General features: G+C 45.5%; 1 protein-coding gene across 1 annotated transcript in view; it reads right to left on the bottom strand.

Moving 5' to 3' along the window:
- TMEM241 (transmembrane protein 241) overlaps positions 1-14,863 on the bottom strand; it is a gene marked incomplete at both ends in the record, with an annotated part of 136,169 nt that overhangs the window by 107,761 nt on the left and 13,545 nt on the right. The gene's annotated exons all lie outside the window — the stretch shown is intronic.

Here is a 14,863-nt window from a genome sequence, read left to right as displayed (position 1 = left end):
GTACCACACACACACACACACACACACACACACCAAAAAAAAACCCACTAAATTTAAAAAATAAATTTGAGAACGCCACTGTTTGCCTGTAATCTGCTGACTTCTTCAACCATTAACCTGGCATTTTTGGAATTCTTTTTCAGAGGATCTTCAAGGACTTCTGAAGGGCACATTTCTTTGCCAATTGTGGCTAGCCAGGAATTTGTTTTCTTGTGTTCTTCAAAAAAAGCAAATCCTCAGTACCACAAAAAAATGCAAATCCCCATTTTTACACATCGTGCATATTACTGAGGTTGAAACTTGCTTCGATTATCAGTAAGATATACATCTGATGCACTAATTCAGGTTCCCAGAGTTATCTTAATAATGGTTAAAAATAAGAGCAGGACCCAGCATAACAATTCTGACCATCTAATGTGCTAATGTGCCGCTCTTCTGGAAGGGTGCCTCCTCAAGAGACAGGCTTTGTTTTTTTGGCCAGGGCAGGCACTCCATCCAAAATCAGATCTGGACCTCACATTTCAATGTTTACAGGAGCCAGAGTCTTACAGACCGTACTCACTATATAAATTCATTTAACAAACATTTACAGAGACTTCTAAAGTACTAGGGCTTACTATTAACAGCAGCCTCACGGTTATTTTATTTATTTTTTTGGTGGTACTGGGAATGGATCCCAGGTGCATTCTATCTCCGAGCTACACCCCCAGCCCTATTTTTCATTCTTTTTATTAACAGGGTCTTACTGAGTTGCAAAGGGCTTCACTAAGTAGCTGAGGCCGTCCTCAAACCGCGAGCAATCCTCCTGTCTCAGCCTCCCAAATACTGGGATTACAAGAGTGCGCCACCCTGCCCGCCTTCACAGTTAATATCCAGTGAGCCCCTGTGACAAACCAGGCACGGTGCTTAATATTTTCTATGCTGTATCCTTTTAAATTATACACAACAATCTCAAGCGGAAGGTATTTCATCCCCTTCCTGATTTAAACAACAGTTCAATTAAACGCTTTTCAACTTTCTAAGGGTGTAAAAATATACCCGTGCATCCATTCTGTTTTTCTATGTTCAATGCAGCAGTCGATAGATTACACTTCATACTGAACACTTTTTATTTATTTATTTATTTATTTATTTATTTATTGCGGGTCTGGGGATGGAATCCAGGGGCATTCGACCTCCGAGCTACAGCCCCTGCCCTATTGTTTATTCTTTATTTTGAAACCGGGTCTCACTGAGTTGCAGAGGGCCTCACTAAGTAGCTGAGGCTGTCCGCGAACCGTGATCCTCCGGCCTCAGCCTCCCGAATGCTGGGATTACAAGCGTGCGCCACCACATCTGGCTCTCAACACTTTCTTGTAAAACAGGCTTCCTGCTGGATGATTTTGCCTAACTGTAGGTTACTGTAAGGGTTCTGAATCCATGGAACACTTGTCTTTCACCTATAGGCCAAGAGTGATGCAATCTGAGCACATATAAACTAGGCCAAGCTAAACCAGATGTGATGGCACATGTCTGTAATCCCGGTACTTGGGAAGTTGAGACAAGAGGCTTTGGAGGCTTGAAGCCAGCTTCAGCAACTTAGCGAGGCGCTCAGCAACTTAGCGAGACCCCATTTCCAATTAAGACATTTAAAAAAAAATAGGGCTGGAGGTGTAGCTCAGAGGTTACATGTCTCTGGGTTCAATCCCTAGCACCACAAATAACAGTAATAATGATAGTAGTAATAAAATAATAATTATTATTATCAAATAAAAAGGGTTGGGGGTATTACTCAGCGGTTCAGTGGTAGAATGTCCCTGGGATCAATCCTCAGTGCCACAAAACACAAAACAACAAAGAGCATGGGCTAGGCTAGCTATCGTGCTGAACGGGTTAGATTTATTAAATGCATGCGTGTGCGTGTGTGTGCGTGTGTGTGTGCGTGCGTGTGTGTGTGCGTGTGTGTGCGTGTGTGAGATACTACGGGTTGAACCTGGGGCAGTCTACCTCTGAGCTATACCTTAGCTCTGTTTTATTTTTTATTTTGAAATAAGCTCTAAGTTGCTGAGGCTGGCTGTGAACCTGTGATCCTCCCGTGTCGGCCTCCCAAGTACTGGAACTACAAGCATGCACTACCACATCCAGCTTATTAATTTTTTTTTTTTTGCAGGTCTAGGGATGGAACCCAGAGGCATTTGACATCCAAGATACAACCCCTGTCCAATTTCTTATTCTTTATTTTGAAACAGAGTCTCACTGAGTTGCGAAGGGCCTCACTAAGTGGCTGAGGCTGTCCATGAACCGCGATCCTCCAGTCTCAGCCTCCCGAATGCTGGGATTACAAGCGTGCCTACCACGCCCGGCTTTTAAATGTATTTTTTATTTACAGCATCTTCAGCTTGTGAGGGGTTGATCAGGGATGTATAACGCCATTGTAAGTCAGGGAGCATCTGTATTGTTACCACACTGTGCAGGTGAGGTACAGGGGCACAAAGACCTGCGGGTAGCTGCCTGTGGTAAGAATGGCTGGTAAATCACAACAGCAGAATTTGAGTCCAGGTCCCTCTGTCTCGAAAGCCCTAGCTTTTAACCCCTCTTTCGTAATTTGCCCTCATGGGCCTCATACTCTAAGAGGAAACACTGCCATTTAAATAGGTAAGCTAGGCAGGCTATGTGGTGGTAGCACACCTTGCAATCTCTTGTAATTACACACTTGTGATCCCAGCATTCGGTTTGCTGACAGACTTAGCTACTTAGGCCCTCTGCAAATCAGTGAGACCTTGTTTCAAAATAAAGACAAAAAAATAGGGCTGGGGGTGTAGCTCAAAGGTAGAATGCCCCTGGGTTCCATCCCCAGTATTACAAAAGAAAAAGAAGAAAAGAAATAAAATTGGGTTGGAGGAGTAGCTCAGAGGTAGAATGTCCCTGAGTTCAATTTCCACTACCACAAACAAAAAATAAAATAAAATAAAATGAACCCTTAAAAAAGGTAGATAAGCTGTTAACACAATCGGAGTTTGGTAGCAGACATGGCAGCTAAGGAAGGCTTCCTGCTGTCACTAGCCCACTATAGCAAGAGGTAAGAATCCTGCAACCTCCACTCACACACAGAAAGATGCATCCCCAACTCTGCAGCCGCCGGATCAAGAGTAACATAAGCCAATGGCTACTCCTCTAGGAAAAGGCTTCCCCTGGACACAGAGCTCACAGGATCCCAGGATGCAGGACACGGCCCCCGCCTGCTGTGCACCGGAAGGGCCAGGCTAAGGGGGCAGAGCAAAGAGGAAGGGGGAGCATTGCACACAGGAAACACGGGCCGAGCTGCGGCTGCCGGGAGGACCCTGGAGGTCAGCGAGGCCCCGAGCGCTTGTACTCGAGTCCCTCTTAAAATAAACGGAGCAAACTCCCACTGAGTTCCCTACCCCAGGAGACTGATATCAGAGTGTCTGAGGGGCCGTGGATGCAGGAAAAGAAAACAAGCTCGGGGAACATCTTGTATTTTAATCACTCTTCCCTAAAATACAAAGAAATAACTTCAACTAGAGAAAATAACATGGTCCAGGCGGCCCAAGAGACTCTGGAGATGCAACAGGGCGGCTATGTGGGCGTTTGTTCAAAATATGGGACCAGGGCCAGGAGCCCACGGCTCCCACTGCCCACGGTTGTCTCGCTCGGGGCATCGGGGCGAAGCAGCGTGCACTTGGGGGAGCTGTGGACGGTGCAGGAGACGTGGGGACCTGCCCTCAGCCTCCTGGGTGCTCGGCAGTGAGGAGCTGCCTTCCTCCAAAGTAACACCACACCATGAAGAATAACAGCACAGTCTGGGAAGTGCTGGCCGGAACAGGTGCAGCTGAGGTAAGTGTGAGGGGTGGGCCAAAAGGGAAAAGGAATTAAAAACCAAGGACTCTGCCTTCCTATGGTTTCACAGTAGCAAAGTTCTCATTCTACTGTTCTACTTTTAAGAATATACTTCCACTAGCTGGAAGGGGTGGCACACACCCATCATCCCAGTATTTCAGACTGGAGGATTGCAGGTTCAAGGCCAGCCTCAGAAATTTAGTGAGAACCTTAACAAATCTGCAAAACCCTCTTTCAAAACTCAAAAAATGTAAAGGGCTGAGGGTATAACTCAGAGGTAGAATGCCCCTGGGTTAAATCCCCAGTACTACTACTACTAGTAATAATAATAATAATAATAATAATAATAATGATATACTTCAACTGAAAACCACTGCGTATATATTAGGTATAGTTTATACAAGATTGGAGGGAATACCACTCGGTGATCCATACACAAAGAAAAGCTTCACCCAGAGATTGTGTTTGTATTTGAAGTTCAGATAAACAGATTATTTCATCAAAAGATAATTCCCTGATTTATCAGACTTTTGATTAGCCACTAATTGATAATAATAGAGTTAGATAAGATAAAGGAGCTTCTGTATATATTATGAATGTCTATATCACAAAGTATAAGTTTTCTAAGGGTGGGAACTGTGTACATTTTGCTTATGTAAAATACTACATTGAAGGCCGGGCGTGGCGGCGCACGCTTGTAATCCCCGCGCTTGGGAGGCAGAGACAGGAGGATCGCGCAGGTTCGAAGCCAGCCGTGCGCTGGCTTAGGAGACCCTGTTTCCAAATAAAAAAATGTAAAAATAGGTCTTGGAGTGGAGCCCGGAGGTAGAAGGGCTTCCAGGAACCCCAGTACCACCACCACCCCCCAAAATACTATATTGATAAATGGGACAAAAGGGGCTAAAGGATTGTACTGAGCCATAAAGACATCTGACCTCAGTATGTCAGATTCCCAAAAAAGGGATTTTTGAGATGAAATTGAAAGTTACGCTGGGCACAGGGGCTGAGGGTAGAACAGTCAAGGAACTCGGCATGCCAGACATAATCCCAGCACGTGCAAAGGCCCGGCAAGAGAGAATGAGAGGAAGGCAAGCATGATGAGCAGGTGGAGGGAAGAGCCCGGGGATGGAGGGTGTGCTGGGCTGTGACTTGCATTTTGAAAAGGTGGCTACAGTATGGAGGGTAAACTGCACTGCGGTTGGGGTAGCACACTAAGATAGGGAAGCCAAAGCAGATCTGACCTCAGAAAACCTCAAGTCTTGAAAATTATGAACCTGAGATACTGTGTCACCCAAGCAGAGACATCAAGTCAGCAATTAAATGTCTCCATTTGATGTTTTCTGTATTCCCTTATCCTTCGGTTTTGAGAATAAAATTTATTTATTTATTTATTTATTTATTTATTTATTTATTTATTTGTGGTACTGGGGGTAGAACCCAGGGGCTTTCTACCTCCAGGCTATACTCCCAAACCTTTTTTATATTTTATTTGGAAACAGGGTCTCATTAAGTTGCTGAGAGCCTCACTAAGTAGCTGAGGCTGGCTTCGAACCTGTATGATCCTCCCGTCTCAGCCTCCCAAGCGCAGGGATTACAAGCGTACGCCACCATGCCGGCCTTGAGAATAAAATTTAAACATATTTTCTTTAACACAATTTCTCCCTTTTGTTCATTACCAACAGCAATAGGAGCCTTGGGGGTTTGCTAAGGCTATGCCACAGACTTACTCTTTATTGCTGTGGTATGAACGTTTGTGTGCCCTCCTCGCTCACTGTTGAAATCGTGACCCTCTAAGTGGGAGAATTAAGAGGCGGGGTCTTTCGGGGCCAGTAGGTCACCAAGGGCAGGGATTAGTGCCTTATAAAAGAGACTCAGAAACCTCCCTGCCCCACCTCGAGATGGTACAGCTAGGGGGTGTCGCCAATGAGCCAGAAAGTGGGCTGGGGTTTAGAATCCCGAATGCATAATGAATGAATGTGGGTGTTTACAAGTTGATACAAAAGCCAACCCTCCAAAGAAAATCAGGGAACACAACCCACGGTCTCTCCCCCGCCTCTCTCTCCTGGGTTCCTCCCCCCCCCCCTCTCTCTCTCTCTCCTCCCCCCCCCTCTCTCTCACACACACACACACACACACACACACACACACATCTAATACACATAGAAAAATTATTCAATTCCCCTAATAACTAAAACGTTAGTGCCAGGCATTAAATCCCGACATGGTGCACACCAGTAATCCCAGTATTTGGGAGGCTGAGACAAGAAGATTGCAGGTTCGAGGCCAGCCTCAGCAACTTAGCAAGACCCTGTTTCCAAATTAAAAAATAAAAATAGGGCTAGGGGTATAGATTGGAGGTAGAATACTCCTGGGCTCAAGTCCTAGTACTCAAAAAGATTATTAAACAAAAGTTTAATTAATTAATTTTAAGTTTAACTAATTAGCTTTAAACTAAAGGTATATCAGGTTCCCCCACCCCTCAAGAAACTGGGATTAAAAAAAAAAAAGTTACAAAGCCAGGCATGGTGGTGCACACCTGTAATCCCAGCACTTGGGAGGCTGAGACAGGAGGATCGCACGGGTTCGAAGCCAGCCTCAGCTACTTAGTGAGGCTCTCAGCAACTTAGTGAGACCCTGTTTCCAAATAAAGTATAAAATAGGTCTGGGAGTGTAGCCTGGAGGTAGAAAAGCCTCTGGATTCCATCTCCAGTACCGAACACACACACACACACACATACGCACACACATACACACATATACATACACAGATATACACACATACACACATATACACACATATACACACATACACACATACACACATATACACACATATACACACATACACACATACACACATATACACACATATACACACATACACACATATACACACATGCACACACATACACACACATACACACACATACACACACATACACACACACATACACACACATACACACACACACACACAGAAGCAACAGCCTGATGTAAGGAGACATGAAACCAACGCCTTCATGAGCTATAAACACATCTTTCTGGAAGGTATGTATGTACTGTTTGGCTACGCTTATCAAAATCCTTAAAAATTCCCCCCCCTCCTCCTCCCTCCCTCCCTCCCTCCCCCCACCCCTCTCTCTTTCTTTCAGTACTGGGGATGGAACCCAGGTGCATTCTCCCCCTGAGCTACACCTCAGCCCTATTTTTTATTCTTTACTTTGGAACAGGGTCTCACTGAGCTGCCGAGGGCCTCACTAAGCAGCTGAGGCCGTCCTTGAACTGCAACCGATCCTCTCGCCTCAGCCTCCCCAATGCTGGGATCACAAGCAAGTGCGCACCACCACACCAGCTAATACGCGCATTCTTTGACTGAGGAAACTTTATACTTGTTCCAAGGATAAAGTCACACAATCACTTGTGCCACACCAGCAATTTCATATTCAACCAACATTTATTTTCATATTCTGGTACTAGGGATTGAACCCAGGGCATTACAGCTCTGAGCTATATACTCTCAGCCCTACTTTATTTTTTATTTTTATTTATTTATTTAATTTATTTATTTTGGTGGTACTGGGGGTGGAACCCAGGGGCTTTTCTACCTCCAGGCTATACTCCCAGCCCTATTTTATACTTTATTTGGAAACAGGGTCTCACTAAGTTGCTGAGAGCCTCACTAAGTAGCTGAGGCTGGCTTTGAACCTGTGCGATCCTCCCGTCTCAGCCTCCCAAGCGCTGGGATTACAAGCGTGCGCCACCACGCCTGGCTTATTTTTTATTTTGAAACAGAGTCTCAGTAAGTTGCTGAGATTGGCCTTAAACCTGCGATCTTCCTGTCTCAGCCCCCCAAGTACAGGATCACAGGTGGGCGGCACCATGCCCAGCAATGAACATACATTAACAATCGTGTTGTAACCTGTATAACTGTGACAACAAAAAAAACTAACTATATTAAAATACACACATAAGAAAAAAGTTTAAAACGTACATTTTTCTTCAGTGAACTTAGGATCATGGGATAGAGGCAATTATTTAATTTTCTATAATAATTTAATCTCACCTGGGCATGGTGGCACATACCTGTAATCCCAGTACTTGGGAAGCTAAGACAGGAGAATCACAGGTTCAAGGACAGCCTCAGCAAGTAGCAATACTCTCAGTGACCTAGTATGAGCCCGATTCGAAACAAAACATAAAAAGGGCCGGGAGTTTAGCTCAGAGGTAGAATATCCCTGGGTTTAACCCCCAGTACCACAAATAATAATAATAATAATAATAATAATAATAATAATAATTTAATCTCTCTTTTTCTATTAAAAAGTAGTACCTAGTCATACTGAAAATTTTTGAAGAAAAAAACAGGTAATCAAGAAAAAAAGTACAATTACAATTCCATTACCCACAGATAACCCCTGTTAATACCCTGCTATACATCCTTCCAGTATCCACATATATGTATATAAACACTTCAACAAAAATGGTGTTCTCTTCTACATTTTATTTATAACCTGCGTAACATCTTTCCATGTCAAAAAAGTCAATCTCAATTTATTAGTAACTGAATATCAGCCGATTACTGAATATCGAAGTTAATCCTACACTTTTACTATTCTAATACAGTACAATTATCCTTGAACGTATTATCTTCTTATACTCATGATCTCTGCATAATGTTCAGGATAAATTCTCTGAAGAAGGATTACTATTCCAAGATATAGTCATTGAAGTTTACAACTAGCTACAAAATGACCTCCCGGGCGGTTATACAGACCTGCCCTCCTTTATAGATCAATACAATCTGATTGTAAGATAGACAAAGCCTCAAACATTAGAAACAACATTTCTCAGCCTGGTGTGGTGGCGCTTGGGGAGCTGAGACAGGAGGGTCGCAGGTTCTAGGACAGCCTCAGCAAATAGTGAGACTCTTGTCAACCTAGTGAGACCCTGCTTCAAAATAAAAATAAGACTGAGGGGGTAGCATAGAGGTAGAGTGCTCCTGGGCTCAATCTCCAGTACCACAAAACAAAAAACAAAAAACCTTTCCCCACCCATACTTCATCGGGGTGCCACCGGGCCCCTTGTGCTGGTTCATTCTCTCACCGGTGAGCGTGTGCACACGTGTCTGTGTGCGTGTGCGTGTGCGTGTGTGTGTGTGTGCGCGCGCGCGTGCATGTGTAGGGAGGGAGGGCTTCACAGCAACTCCTAGCTGGGTGGGTTGCAGATCCAAGCATGCTGGAAGGACTTTTTTCTGAGGGTTCTGGTTTGAAAGTTGTGGGGATGTGGATTTTCCTGAACTGATTTCCATACACAAATATCCCATCTTGTTGGAGAGCCTCTTTTTTATTTGCATGCACATGACCCTCCCAAAGAACCCAGATGAATAAAGCATTTTAGAAGAAGCTAACAAAAGTCCGTTGGTGCGAATTAGAAAGCTGTTGTTCCTGGGAGGAAGGCTAATTAAATTAAGTCACTTGTTTTTCTTTTTTTTCTTTTTTTTTTTTTGGTGGTACTGGGGTTCCTGGAAGCCCTCCTTCCTCCGGGCTACACTCCCAGACCTATTTTATATTTTTGAAACAGGGTCTCTTACGCCAGCGCGGCTGGCTTCGAACCTGCGCGATCCTCCTGTCTCCGCCTCCCAAGCGCGGGGATTACAAGCGTGCGCCACCACGCCCGGCAAGTCACTTGTTTTTCAAATAGAGCAAGTATCATTGAGAGGACATCTGCTCCAAGACCGCTGCGCATGGGGCCGCTGCTGAATTCCTGAAAATTCTGTGCTCTACTGACACCTAGTGGACCTAACAAGATTCCCGAGCAAGGAAATAAGAGCAGGCCCCAGGGCTCCTATCAATACCCTGCAAGTGTGAAGTCAATAGCTGCTTTGCAGTGGCGAAGGCCTTCTGCGTAGATTCACTCCTTCCGAATTATTAAAGAGCCCGAGATTTCTCTCTTCTTTATTTTTCCTGCCCACTGCTGGTGACTATGTCCCTTAGGGTCTTCTTCCTCCTTTTTACCCTTCTTCCCACTTCCCTTAGATCTTTCCCCTTTCTCTGCACTTTTCCTTCTGACTCAAAGAATATCACGTACATTCGCTTCGCAAATATCCGGTCCTGATATTGCTTGAACCCACGAGCCCTGTGATAGGTCCTTGGACTCAGGCCAAATCCTGCCCCTGCCCCTCCTTCCGCTCCTCCTTCCATACCGGGGATTGAACCCAGGGGCTCATACACACCAGGCAAGCACTCTACCACTGAGCTACATCCCCAGCTCTATTTTTTTATTGTTTTGAGAGAGGGTCTCACTAAGTTGCTGAGGCTGGCCTCAAACTAGTGGCTCTCCTGCCTCAGCCTCCAAAGTAGCTGGGATTACAGGCATGTGCCATCACCCCAGGCCCCACTGCCTCTTTCTTAAAACAGCTGCACCCGTGCACTCAGGTCGTGGCCGTGACTGCTTTTCTGCAGTAACAGCAGAGCAGGCAGTTGCGACTGAGGCTGTGTACCCCAGCCTGACATCTCCACTCGCAGGGCCCTTGTCTGACACGACTTGGAATACAGCTGCATGGATCCCAACCTCTAGAACTTACTAGCTGTGGTGCCCAAGGGTTCACACTGAGACAGTTCCCCCAGATACATGCAAAGGACCATGTTACTACTGGGTTTCTAGAAATTCTACTTTCCAGGGCACCTTCATAACTGGCTCTTCTCACCTCTCTACACAGGTGAAACCATCGCCTCTTCCCACTTCATGTTTCATTATTGGCCTCAAATTCTCAATATGCAACCCAGTTCATAGAGAAACGGCAACTTCATCACCTACAATAAAGCTCCTACAATCTCTGAAGGTCAACAAGAACCTCAGAGAAACCAGTCAGCAGCTCCAACACTGCCGTGCTTTAGAAACTACCCGCCTTTCCCACCGGAAGTTCAGGCTCGGTCCCGCTGCGGTCCCCACTGCCTCGGACGTCCCTCCACAGCGCTCACGCACGGTGGGCCCACCTGGAAGGACCCGCTGGCCACGGAGCTCGGTGAGCCTCGGGGATGACTGCAGGCCTGGCAGAGAAACAGTCGACAGAAACTGGAAGAAAAAATAGGTCTCCCAAGTCCCTGAATAATAAGTGCTGCGGATCTACTATTTAATAAACAGAAGGGGGGAAAAAAAGAAATCCCAGCTAAGCACCTTGCCAGTACACAGCCAATGAGGGACTGAAAATCCACGCCAGGGTGCGTGGCGCGAGGCCCCGAGCTCAGGCCTGGGGAGTTCTACACTTAGCTACTGCATTAGTCTTGGAAGAGACCAAACAGGGCTTCCTGGAGAGTGACAGCTACACGCGGGCCGTGTGATAAGCAGTTCAGTGGGCCCCGTGCAGTGCACCCGGCTCTGGGCAGGCAGGGCCTAAGGGCCAGCCCATCCCCAGCCCATCCCCCAGCCCATCCTCCCCTCTCCCTAGCCTGGGACTCTTCTCCCCACAACAACCATAAGCACTGCGCCAACACCAACCAGATCTTACTCAGTAACATCTCCTGTCACGCTCAGTACATTTCCTGAGAAACCTCTGAGAGTTAGTTTTATCATCTCCCCAAAGTAATTTCTACATATACACTTTAAATATTTCTCTGGAGAGAAAACTATCTAGAGCGAGCAGTATCAAACACACATGAGTTAAGCCAGGCACTGTGGCGCAGGATTGTAATTCTAGTACTTGGGAGGCTGAGACAGGAGATCTCAGTTTCTTGATCAGCCTCAGCTACTTAGTGAGGCCCTCCGCAACTGAGTGAGACCCTGTTTCAAATTAAAAACAAAAAATAGGACTGGGGGTATAGCTCACAGGTGGAATGCCCCTGGTTCAATCCCCAGTACTGCAAAAAAAAGTCAATTTGAGTGCTTACTTTCCTTTATGAGCAAAGGTAACTTTTTTTTTTTTTTTTTTTTTTTTGGTGGTACTAGGGGTGGAACCCAGAGGCTTTCTACCTCTGGGCTATACTCCCAGACCTTTTTTATATTTTTTATTTGGAAACAGGGTCTCACTAAGTTGCTGAAAGCCTCACTAGGTAGCTGAGGCTGGCTTCGAACCTGTGCGATCCTCCTGTCTCAGCCTCCCAAGCGCGGGGATTACAAGCGTGCGCCACCACGCCCGGCTTAAAGGTAACTTTTTATAAAACTACAGGAGTCGCTCAAAATGAAATACCAGTATAGTAAGACATATCTGGGGAATTCTAGCCATCTATAGCTTTGATGAAGGAGGGATGTATCATTTCAAAATAAATAATCAATCATTAAAAATAAGTATCATCTGCAGAGGTATAAATGTATCCCTTGGAATCTCACTATGATAAAAATTACGATGCACCTATAAAATTATAAAATTAAGTAAATGAAAACAAAAAATTAAATGTAATTAAGATTTTTTAAAAAGTACTATCAGGACCATAATTAACTGTTCCTTTTTTTTTTTTTTTTTTTTTTTTTTTTTTTTTTTTGCAGGCCTAGGGATAGAACCCAGAGGCATTTGACCTCCGAGCTACACCCTCTGCCCAATTTTTTATTCTTTATTTTGAAACAGGGTCTCACTGAGTTGCGAAGGGCCTCACTAAGTAGCTGAGGCTGTCCGCGAACCACGATCCTCAGGTCTCAGCCTCCAAATGCTGGGATTACAAGCATGCGCCACCACACCCAGCTTATATTATTAACTGTTCATTTCTTTACCAACAGAGCTGAGTTAATTTGGAAATTTTATTAAAGATTTATTTTATTTTATTTTTTGTGGTACCGAGGGTGGAACCCAGGGGCTTTCTACCTCTGGGCTATAGTCCCAGACCTAATATAGATAGATGATAGATAGATATATTTTTTTTTTTTTTTTTGGTGGTGTTACTGGGGATGGAACCCTTCTACCTCCAGGCTATACTCCCAGACCTATTTTTTATATTTTTATTTGGAAACAGGATCTCTTAAGCCAGCGAGGCTGGCTTCGAACCTGCGTGATCCTCCTGTCTCTGCCTCCCAAGCACGGGGATTACAAGCGTGTGCCACCACGCCTGGCCCTATTTTCTATTTTATTTGGAAACAGGGTCTCATTAAGTTGCTGAGAGCCTCACTAAGTAGCTGAGGCTGGCTTCGAACCTGTGTGAACCTCCTGTCTCAGCTTCCCAAGCACTGGGATTACACGCGTGCGCTACCACACCCGGCTTAAAGATATTTTTTATAGTTCTCCAGCAAAGATTCTCCATGGAAAATGAATGGCTGGGGTATTCTGTTTCATCTTAGAGATCTCTGGTCACAAAGGTATTGTAGCACAGAATTCTCAACTTACAATTTCTGAAGGTAAAAGAACACTTGAGTTCAACATTTGCTCTTATTTAGAATGGACAAAAAGTGGCAAGTAGATCTTTAAAAATCCACACTCAAAGTGCTTTTATTTAAACAGGTGGCCTGGCAATGCAGGCGCTGTAGGACTGTGCCTCAGGGCTCCAGTGAACCGCACCTGAGCCATCCTCAGCAAAGGTTCAAGAATCCAGAAAAGAGTGTCATGGTTTTACGGTGCTACCAGATGTCTAGCCAGATGAAACGGGTCGCAATGTTCTTTTAGGGTTGCATTTTGGAAATAGAGGAAAGCTTTAGCAAAAGACTTCACTATCTGCTAAGAAAAATCACTTCTGTGCTTTACACGGCTTGGCAAAAACAGTAGTGCCACGTAATGACAGGTTCGTGGCTGGTAAACAGTGCTGTGTGTACCAAGACAGAGGTTCAAGGACGGCATCCAGGACCAGATGATAACCAGGCACCAGGCAAGCATCCTGGGAGAATAACTCCACAAGAGGCCGCTCTAGGGAGACAGACAGTACAGGATATGGCCAGGGCACGCAGATAGGCCCGCTTTGCAATATAAAGAAATATGCTGTCGAGTTCTGAGGCTCATTTGAAAGAGAATCTGGGGTTCTCTGTGCTCTGGGCTATAAGGACGGTCTAGCTACATTCTTCATGGCAGATGCTAATCAGCACAACTTGGGACACACCCCGCAGCCCCACCACTATAATCCCTGCACCATAATAGCCTCGGGGACTCTGTTGTGCTTTCCATTTTTAGAAGAGCCAAACTTCTGCTCTCTCTGCACAAGTACACAGCTTCCCAGTAAAGCTGGGAGCTCCGTGATACAATCAAGACAGAGAAAACACCAGTCACGGTAAACACAAACCCAACTGGACACACATGAAGGAACCTTGTTCTAGCTCCTTCCACCAGCCAGGATAACACTCCTCCCCAGGGGCCAGGGCGACTGGAACTCCTGAGCTGGGCTACCAGTTATTAGCCACAGCTCTGCAAAAGACGCAGACACTGGGTCGTTATCAAGAAGCTTCACTGAGCTGACATCACGTGAAAGCTCCTAAGGACTCCAAACGGTGGAGGAGAAAGGCCTCTAAGCTCAGCAAGGCTGGAAGGGCGCTCAAGAACGCACCCTCTAAGGGGGGTAGAACCCAGGGTCACGCTGTCAGGTCTAAGGGACAAGAAAGTCTTATGGTCTCACATTCATCCTGTTGGAGGACCACTTTTTTTTCTTTTTTTTTTTTTTTCTTTTTTGCGGTTCTAGGGATGGAACCCAGGGGCATTCTACCTCCAAGCGACATCCCTAGCCCTATTTGTTTATTCTTTATTTTGAAACAGGGTCTCACTGAGTTGCAAAGGACCTTACTAAGTAGCTAAGGCTGTCCGTGGACCACGATCTTCCTGTCTCAGCCTCCTGAATGCTGGGATTACAAGCAAGCGCCACCACACCTGGCTGGAGGACCACTTCTTGTAGTGGACACTCTCCAGGACCTTTCACTTCACTCAGTACTACTAGTCATTACAGTCATTACTTGCCTTACCTGGCCCTGAAAAGGGAGTAAGCACCGGGTGTGGTGGCGCACGCTTGTAATCCTAGTGCTTGGGAGGCGGAAACAGGAGGATAGCGCAGGTTCAAAGCCAGCCTCAGCTACTTAGTGAGGCTCTCAGCAACTTAGTGAGACCCTGTTTCCAAATAAAGTATAA

The sequence above is a fragment of the Muscardinus avellanarius genome, assembly GCF_963383645.1.
Source record: "Muscardinus avellanarius genome assembly, chromosome: 17".
Lineage (NCBI taxonomy): Eukaryota > Metazoa > Chordata > Mammalia > Rodentia > Gliridae > Muscardinus > Muscardinus avellanarius.
This window is presented reverse-complemented; position numbering and strand designations above follow the sequence as displayed.